This window comes from Dermacentor albipictus, chromosome 6 (assembly GCF_038994185.2).
Source record: "Dermacentor albipictus isolate Rhodes 1998 colony chromosome 6, USDA_Dalb.pri_finalv2, whole genome shotgun sequence".
In the NCBI taxonomy this organism is placed as follows: Eukaryota; Metazoa; Arthropoda; class Arachnida; order Ixodida; family Ixodidae; genus Dermacentor; species Dermacentor albipictus.
In genome coordinates, this window is record NC_091826.1 from 111396185 (window position 1) to 111405128 (window position 8944).

The 8944-nt window shown below is 42.3% G+C and overlaps 1 long non-coding RNA gene across 1 annotated transcript; it reads left to right on the forward strand.

The window, feature by feature from the left end:
• The first annotated feature begins 4699 nt into the window (after nt 1-4699).
• On the forward strand, nt 4700-7379 carry LOC139046999 (uncharacterized). The gene is made up of 3 exons (XR_011507032.1): nt 4700-4763; nt 6475-6559; nt 7332-7379. It is a non-coding gene; the product is annotated as an uncharacterized lncRNA (long non-coding RNA).
• The last annotated feature ends 1565 nt before the right edge of the window (nt 7380-8944 follow it).

Consider the following 8944-nt stretch of genomic DNA (forward strand, 5'->3'; position numbering starts at 1 on the left):
AAAAAATCTAAGTGACCCGTAATGCTGCAGTAAACAATACTTTGCTATTGAATGAAGAATAAGTACAGCAGTATTCTTTTCTTAACCTTTTGCAACAGGTGTATGATGAAGACTTCAAAGTATTTGTAGATGTCCCAGATGACTTTGTCATTATCGACAAACTTAAATTGCAACTAAAAGAAGTGAGCGAGTACCGGTAAGTTCAAAACAAAAAGTACTGGCATGACATTTTTGACCTCATTTTATGTTTGCAATAAAGGTTTTCAATTTTGAAACCCTAAACACATAAGCCTCAAAACAGCCTAAATAATTTCCCATGACAGCATTGCTAAATCTTGGTTTCATTTCCAAGGAGGTAGGCGTATGTGTCATGATGCTGAAGGCGGTCACGCGAAAGCAGCACATTGTGACATTTCTGCACTTTCCCAGGCTTGCTCAATTGCTGGTAAAGTAATGTAGGCATTCAACTGTAGTAGTGTAGCGCAATATGGCAGAAAAATACACAAACAAAAGAGACAAGCACGGTTGCCACAATCAACTGTTTACTGAGAGGCCATCCATTATTTGGTGGGCATGCACACCATCGCATCACTGGGAGAAAATCTACGACACAAGAAAGCTTGTGTCAAATAAATGGCATTCATAAAATCGTGCTCGAGATAGTGCAGGCTTGTGGATGCCTCAATGCCGCAGATAGCTAAAGGCATTCTTTTTGAATAAAAAATGCTTCCAGTGCGAATGGTGACATGCTGTTCTACCCCTGCCTAGAATCTTTTAACTCTGTCGTATAATGTAGTTATGAAGGAACACCCGTGGTTGTTTTATATCCTCATTTGCTTTCAGTACACAACTGGAAATAGTAAAACATATAACGAAATTGAAACTTGACAAAGCAATAATATTCACAGAATCTTTAAGACTTGTAAAGGCATTAATTTCTTCACAAAAGCACACAAATCCTGTTTTCATTGAACTTTACTCACTCTTATGCAACAGCTATTTGTCACATAGACATGTAATATTGGGTACCTGGTCATAGAGGCATCGAGGATAGTGTACTAGCTGACAAAATGGCCACATCGTTCACATCACTAGCTATTATTCCTACAACTGCTGTCCCTGTCACAGATCTGAAGCCTTTCTTATGAAAGAAACTGTCATAATTAGGTTTCTGGCCCTCCGCCACAAAATTGCGGCAAACAGATGTCCTATTCTATCGTCTCATAATAGAACACACATTTTGGACCCATAATTTTCTACCCATGGCACACGATTTGTGGCCGTCGCCACACACAATGGAGTCTTACGCCACGTCTGCAGCGTCACTACCGTTACTGCCGAGACGGCTGAAGAAGTGGCCATCGCCCTGGCCACTCTAGATACCACCTGTCACACCATCGTGTGTGACTCTCGCTTAGCCGTCACTAACTTCAGCAAAGTCCGTATTTCTCCTCACGCTCTTTGCATCCTCTGCCCGGCGCCTCGCTCTAAAGACGGCACGATCTCCCTGACATGGATCTCAGCCCATGCGGGCCCTGTCCACCCACACCACCCCAGCCTCAGTGAGGTCACCCACTCCATTGCGCGAGGCCTAGTCAACTGCGCCTGAGTCACTCGAGATGAGTTGGATACCAAGGACAATCTGACCACTTATACCAATCTCGTTAAGGCCTTTTACCTCAGTGGCTGAATCTTCCCCCCCCCCACCTCGCTCCAAGTTAAGCCGTGCGCAGGCTACCACCCTGCGTCTGCTACAAACATACCCTTTACCTGCCCGCCTCCACCTTATATTCCCGGACGTTTACACTACCCCCAACTGCCGGTGCTGTGGCACTCACCTGGCTACGCTTCCACATATGCTGTGGGCATGCCCAGCACAGTACACACACATTAACACCACAACCCTCTCGTCAAGGTTGCGTGAGGCTCTGCGGAGCTCCGCCCTCGAAGACCAAACCTGGGCGACCCAGCACGCCCGTGAGGTGGCGGCGAGGCAAGCCCTCAACGTCCCCTCATGGGAGGCTTAGCCCTGGCCATCATAAAGTGCTGGTTCTTTAATAAAAGTTTATTCCTCCTGCTTCTGCTGAAATGAATCTCAAAGCTGTGGTAGATGCGGCGAGAAGCTGACCATCCTCCACGTCTATACTGGAGTGTCGGGAAGCCGAAGCTAAGAGAAAGAAAAATTTTCCTTTAGCATACCGTTATTGTGTCCCACTTCACCCGGCAATGTTTACCAGCAATGCAGTCCTCAGTTTCTTGAATGATGTTGTCCTACATGTTATTAGTCCCGTACATTCGTAGCACTTCCTCTGTTCAGAGCAGGCCACTGCGATAGCAGTATTGTATAGCACATGCCTCCAGGCCCTTGTGTCTCAAGGGCTCAAACAAGGCAGTGGTGCTGTAGTCAATTTTAGCATCTGATATTTTTTGTATATTGTATCATTATTTCGCAGTGCATCTTAATTCTCGTAGTACACATCATTTCTCATTACTCATCCGATAATCTTATTACACATTGAATTTATGCACTTTAGAGCGACCATTTTTAAGGCCCCTTTACAGCCATGTCACATCAACTTCATAGAACTTATAACTACACCACGAACTTATTACCACGGGCATGGCGCTCATTGGCCATACCTGGCCCTTGGGCCATTAAACATCTAACATTCATTCACTCAACTTATTAGGGTGTAAAATAACCTGACGTTCATTATGGCTGCCTGCATGAAATCCCGTGTAAATGCAGCACGACCTCTGGCCTCTCCTTCAAGCATTCAGGCGGAGTCCTTTCCTTTCCAGCCCCAAGTTTCGCACTTTCAATGAAACACTCGGACACAGCAAAAACTACCGTCATAGGGAAGCTTGCCGAAAAAATGTCGGCCTGCCTGGAAGTCAAAGGTATTGTATAATATGTGGGCACTAGTTCCAGAGCACACATTCCATGCGCTGCCATGCAAGACACTTTTTCTCAATCTTTGAGTGGGCAGAATCAAAAGGCACAAGGCCTTTCTTGGCAATGTGTAAAGAAATGTATTTCTGTAGTTTTACGTTCCAAAACCACGATCTGATTGTGTGGCATGCTGTGGTGGGAGCCACTGGAATATTTTGAATGCCTGGGCTTCTTTGTATAAGCCTATATGCACATACACAAGTGCCTTCACATTTCACCCTATGAAAATGCAGCTGCCATGGCCAGGAATCGGACCCGCAACCTCACGCTTAGTAGAGCAACGCCAGAGCCACTGAGCCACCATGGCATGTGGCAGGTGGGAAGGATAGATCGCAGCTTCTCGATTTGAAACTGAAATTGTGTTCTGATCATGTATGTTGTGGGTACTTTCTACGTTGCCAAGAAAGGACTTCTGCCTTTTCATTATGCCCACTCCGTCATTCTGAAAAAAATGGTATGCATGACTGTGCATAGAATCTGGGCTCTGGAAGTAGTGCTCACATCTCGTACAATACATTTGATTTCCAGGTAGGCCACCTTTTCTTCAGTGGGCCTCCTTGTGGTTTTCATTGCTGTGGCCGAGTATCTCTCGCAGAGCTTAACTTGCTGCTGGAAGGGTAAAGGCCCAGCCTGAATGCTTGAAGGAAAGGCCAAAGGTTGTCTACATTTACACAGGATTTCATACAACCTCAAAAAGGTTGCAGGCAGACATGTTGACCCTCTCGCTTCTTCAGACCCTAATAAGTTGCAAGAACTCTGCTCCCGGGTGCATGCTGAAAGCAAATGAGAATATAAGATAGTTATGGCAATACAGCACAAATGACGGGATGGGTGAAAAACGAACAGGACATTATTCTGTCCAGCACCTGGCCGTTTTAAGAGTCCCGTCGTCTGCACTGTTTTGTCATAATGTACTTAAACTAACAAGTCCAGCTAAGGACACTTGCGCAACATAAAACAACGTGGGTGTCCCTTCATAACTACATCATGCAACAAAGTTTACATTGGCCAGACAGAACTATGCGCAAATGAGTATCTTAAGGAGGACGCTGAAATTGCAAGGAAGAGAATAGGTATGCACATTCGGCCATGCACTTTGCATGTGAATGCGAGTCACGACTTCAGTAGGCAAATTGTAGGCAGAAGCAAAAGCGCGTGTCACAGTACGCATTGGAGGCATTCTTTGACAAAAATAATGCTTCTGTTTGCGGCAAAATGAAGCATCCACAAGCCTGCACCATTCCGAGTGCAATCTTATGAAGGCACTTTTTCAACACTTTTTTTGTCGTCACATATTTTCCTCGAGTGCATGCTCAACAAATGGTACATTTGTTGGTGCCCGTGCTTGATATACTTTATTGTCTGTCTGTATGTTCCGTGCACTAAACTTCCATAGGATTTTACCTATGTTTTCCATTAAAAGAATCGCCTATAACGCCACGAGCGCAGGTATTCATAATTTTCCTACTTATATACGATTAAATTTATTTCTATGTTTTTCATTAGCTGTAAGAAAGAATCTTGAAGATTGACTACCAGCTCTTTTATTCACTATAGAAAAATTCTGAGATTCTTCTTGCTGTTTTATAGCTGTGGTTATTTTGACCTACTATTGCAGAGTTGTGGATGTTTTGGACGCTGAAGTAGCACAAATGCCGCTGCAGCTAGCACCTGCACTTACGTCATACACACTCCCACCAGTACCGCTGGACATCCAAATGGCTGTTGAGGAACATCGTGCTGGGATGCACTTTGAAAAGAGGCAGCGACTCATCCAGTGGTTGTTTCATGACCTCTGCTCATATGGAATGTGAGAGGCAGTTTATATACTTTTGCGCACCTTGTTTTTACAATGCTGTTATCTTGTTGCACTGGATGGCCTTCCTACAGTAAACTTGCAATAATTCAAACTTGGATATTCTGTCGTCTCAGTTAATTCAAACAAATCTTGTATTTTTGTTTGACCCACTATGTTTTTAATGTACTTAAAAGCAGCTTAATTCAAACTGCAGCATTCGGTTAATTCTGCTAGTTCAAACTTATTTTTATTGTCCGTACTGGAAATATCAGCTGCCTTTGTCACTTCAGCTGAACATTTGAGTGCATATATCTTTCAAACAGCTGAAAATGAAGCTCATTGCCTGCCTGCAGTTGTCAAAGCTGTCAAAACCATGAGGAGAAAAGAACTGGTTGCCCTTGCTGGGATAGAAAACTTAGTTTTGAAGTCACAAGCTGCTAAATGCCGTCAACAATTTGCAGTTGATTTTAAATATGCGAATAAATGAATATTTCATTACAGTATAGGCTAATATGTTTCCCCAAGTCAGTTTATGCTTGCATCTGATAATTCAAATGAAATTCTGGGGTCCCCTTGAGTAAGAATTATCTGGTCTACTGTATGGTGCTAAACAAAGTGAGCCTCCTGTTTCATTTTTTGTAGTACACACTGTTTCTTAGCATGTATGTGTGCAAAAGTGTTGTCAATGCAAGCATGCAATGTTGCTCATTCAGTTTTAGCCAATGTGCAGTAATTGTAGACTGACAGCTAAGAGAAGTATGCTTGCATGAGCATGCAGGTTCATATACAGCCTGTTCCTACTTAGGGACTATCTAAAACAATGCAAAAGATAATCATGATTCAACTAACTGATTTTGATCATTAGGTGTCAGTTGTGATGTAAAAGTTAACAGCACAGTTAAGAAAAGTTCAGCAAAGAACTTATGGTATCTTAGGACACATTTTGCTTGCATTTGTATACACATCCTGGGATTGTGCCACAGAAATGCACTTGACATATCCCAGTCACGTGAGCAAATTTAGTGACCCCTCGAGCGAGTTCACCTCGCTGAGTGTCGCTTTGGTGGCATGGTACTAGAAATCAAAATTAATTCGTAATTCGGAATTGGTCACAATGACAATCTACGAAGCCATGGGGTGTCGAAAATGAACATTTCCAGATTGACATGGCTTTGCTTTTCTCGCAAAGGCGCTCGTAACATTTGAAATCATGAGAAACAATTATCTTGGAATTAGTGCACTCTTCAATTTATTTATTTATTTATTTATTTTTAGCAATCAGCGTTTATTCATTTTTAGAACCCAAGACCACAAGCTGTGATTAAATAGTCACTTTTTCACAAAGTAAAAAGGCACGACACTAATATACTCAATTTTGGTGCATAATAGGAGCAACAGGTGGTCAGGCAAATGAAAGTTACACTTTCAACTTTCATAGCCAGCAAGTCAATCTGTGGCATTAACACCAAAAAATCAGTCCTGTAGCACTGTAGCGTTTCTGGTATTGCTCGCACTACCTCAATTAAGTCAGAAATTTGTGTTGTGTGAGAAATGCCCATTACCTTAATCAGTAAGCACACTTGATTTTACTGATTTTTACAGTGCCTCTCTTTGTGTTACTTGCAGTAATTACACTATTAGTAGAGAATGTGTACGCTTTCTTCTTTTGAATTTTGATACACATGGCTCGCTGACCTCTCTGGTAACACTGGTTTTTGTTTAGGCATCCAGGAAAGCTGTATGAGGAAGCAAGCAAAGCGCTGGTAGCAAAATACCCCAGTTTGGCTGACAGCACTGGAACTGGATATGTAAGCTTTACTACTTTTTACGTATTTTACGTATTGCTGATTTCTACTAAGTAATATCTGCAGCAGTTCGTCCTTTGATCAGAATTTTTTTTTCTTCAGCAAAATATAGTAAGATAGATGGAACATGTTATGTTTATGGTAAAATTTTACTTTCATGCGCGTTGTGCCTGTAGTACTGCCACAGTGTTTTGTTAGTGGCACAGCACTTGATCTCTTTGAAAAATTACGGCTTATCCGTGACTTCTGTGCAATATCGTTTCATCTGTTGCATTTGGTACTGCACAGAAGTATGCCTTGGCCAAATATATTTAGCACGTAGCTTTAGTTCTCCCATAACTGCCTCGATTGCTAGCGGGTACATTCACATGTAGGCTTTTGATTAGCTAGCATGTGCACTGCCAGCACTCAACATGGCTGGTAATGAGGTCTGTGTTGTTCATCTCATGCACGTAATGTGAACACCTGAGAGAGTATTTGCATGTTACAGTGACCCGTAGCACCTTGCACATGCCCTAACCACTCTGAACATTAATTTGCGTATTTTAATTTCTTGATGCATGCTTTAGAATACCCCAGTAAGCAAACGTTATTGAAAGCAGCACAGTGCTTTAGGAAAAAATGCACATTTTGTCTTTATGTTTCAGAATGTTTCAAAGCAATGCTATCAACTGGCAGATCTGCCAATTTCTAGCTCTGCTTTGCAGTAATAACCAAAACATATTAGTAACCATATTGTGAGATGTAATAAAATGTTGACATTTTGAACTTTCAGGATTCTTGGAGGGAATCGTTGCGCTTCAAGGCGAAGTATGAAAGGAGAAAGATAAAGATACAGAGTGGGGAAATTTTGCCTACCAAAAGGACTTCCACAAGTACATTGGCCAGTGGCGAGACAATGGCGAAAAGAATGAAAAGACCTACTGCTGTAAGCATCAGTTGCCTGGCGTTGGCATGTAACATCATTTAGTTTGAAAGGTGTCTGGCACATTTTTTTTCTTTCTTAGGTTGTTGAAGTGTGGGATGGCGAAGATGAGAGCAGCATCAGAAGCCACATTGCTTCCATGAAAAAGGAGCTTCTGAAACCAAAGGCTAACTTTTCATATGTCACAGATTGCATGTTACGGACATTCAGAACTCGACGGGACTGGATTGAAAAGGAGTGCCCAACAATCCAGGCTATCACGGATGAATATCCAGCTCTGAAATTAAGCGCCATGGTAATTACTGCTGTGTTTTTTAATGTATTGTTGTATGCTTGGTTACCAAATACATTTCCTGTATTGCATGGGGGTGCAACATACTTCCATACGCATTCTGGCCAGGTTTCTGGGCTCTTCTACAGTGTTGCAGAAGGAGGTGAAATAATGCACAGTCATAAAAACTGCTCTAATGGCACATGTAAAATTTTTAAAATCTGGGAATGCAATGATTGTGTTTTATTATTTAGGTTTCACTGTAGCATCAGTGTTGTACTGTGGAAGTTTTACATGTTCACTATAACTGCCTCTGAATAAGTTTAAGTCATAGTGCACTTATGTTCGGTTTAGTAAGCATAATAGTATTTGGACTGTACTGTTTGCATTCATTGTGCTTCCATCAATCTTTCTGTAACAAATTGTGAGTTTAGTAGTTGCACGAATGCACCGTTCTTTAGCGTTCTGAAACACTGCAGTAATTGGAATGGCTACGTACTTGGCTTGCTGGAATATGAACACAAGCTAGCCTTCTCGGGGTTAAATGGCTATGTGGCCCTCCAAACAACTGTGCTATGTCACAGCTACTTTGGGCAGCCGAACAAGGTTTATCACAGAAGTTTTATGACAAAAAAAAGCACTATTCCAAGGACTCATGCTCGCTGTTCACTGCTTGGATCCTGTGAGCCATTAGATAAAAGAGGAGAGGAAGAACATGGTGTCCTTTGATATAGGGTATCCCTAAAATTTCCCCATCATTCATTGTCATTTTAGTTGTTTGCAGAAAGGCACTTAGAAAATCTTTCTCTTATACTTTGCATGACATATTTGTGATATGGAATGCCATGGCTCCATGCAATGCATAGTGATACCATGACCAGTCCTTGTACGTGCAATGGACTTCTTGGGTGCAATCTTGTACGCGTTCCAAAATAGAACGGAGGCGGTCCGTTCTTTACGTCACGAAATAGGCGGTATGTTCCATTCCTTTCGTACAATAGCAGACGACACGGAATGATTGACAGCAGATATCACGTCACAATTGATGTCATGGCGCTCGGCACAGTTCAAATTGACGAATCATATTTGGCTCGGTAGAACGAACCGCCTCCGTTCTATTTTGGAACGCGTACAAGATCGCATCCCTGGTCTACGCAAAGTTTAACTTTCAAAAGAGAAACTAAAGCTGCTG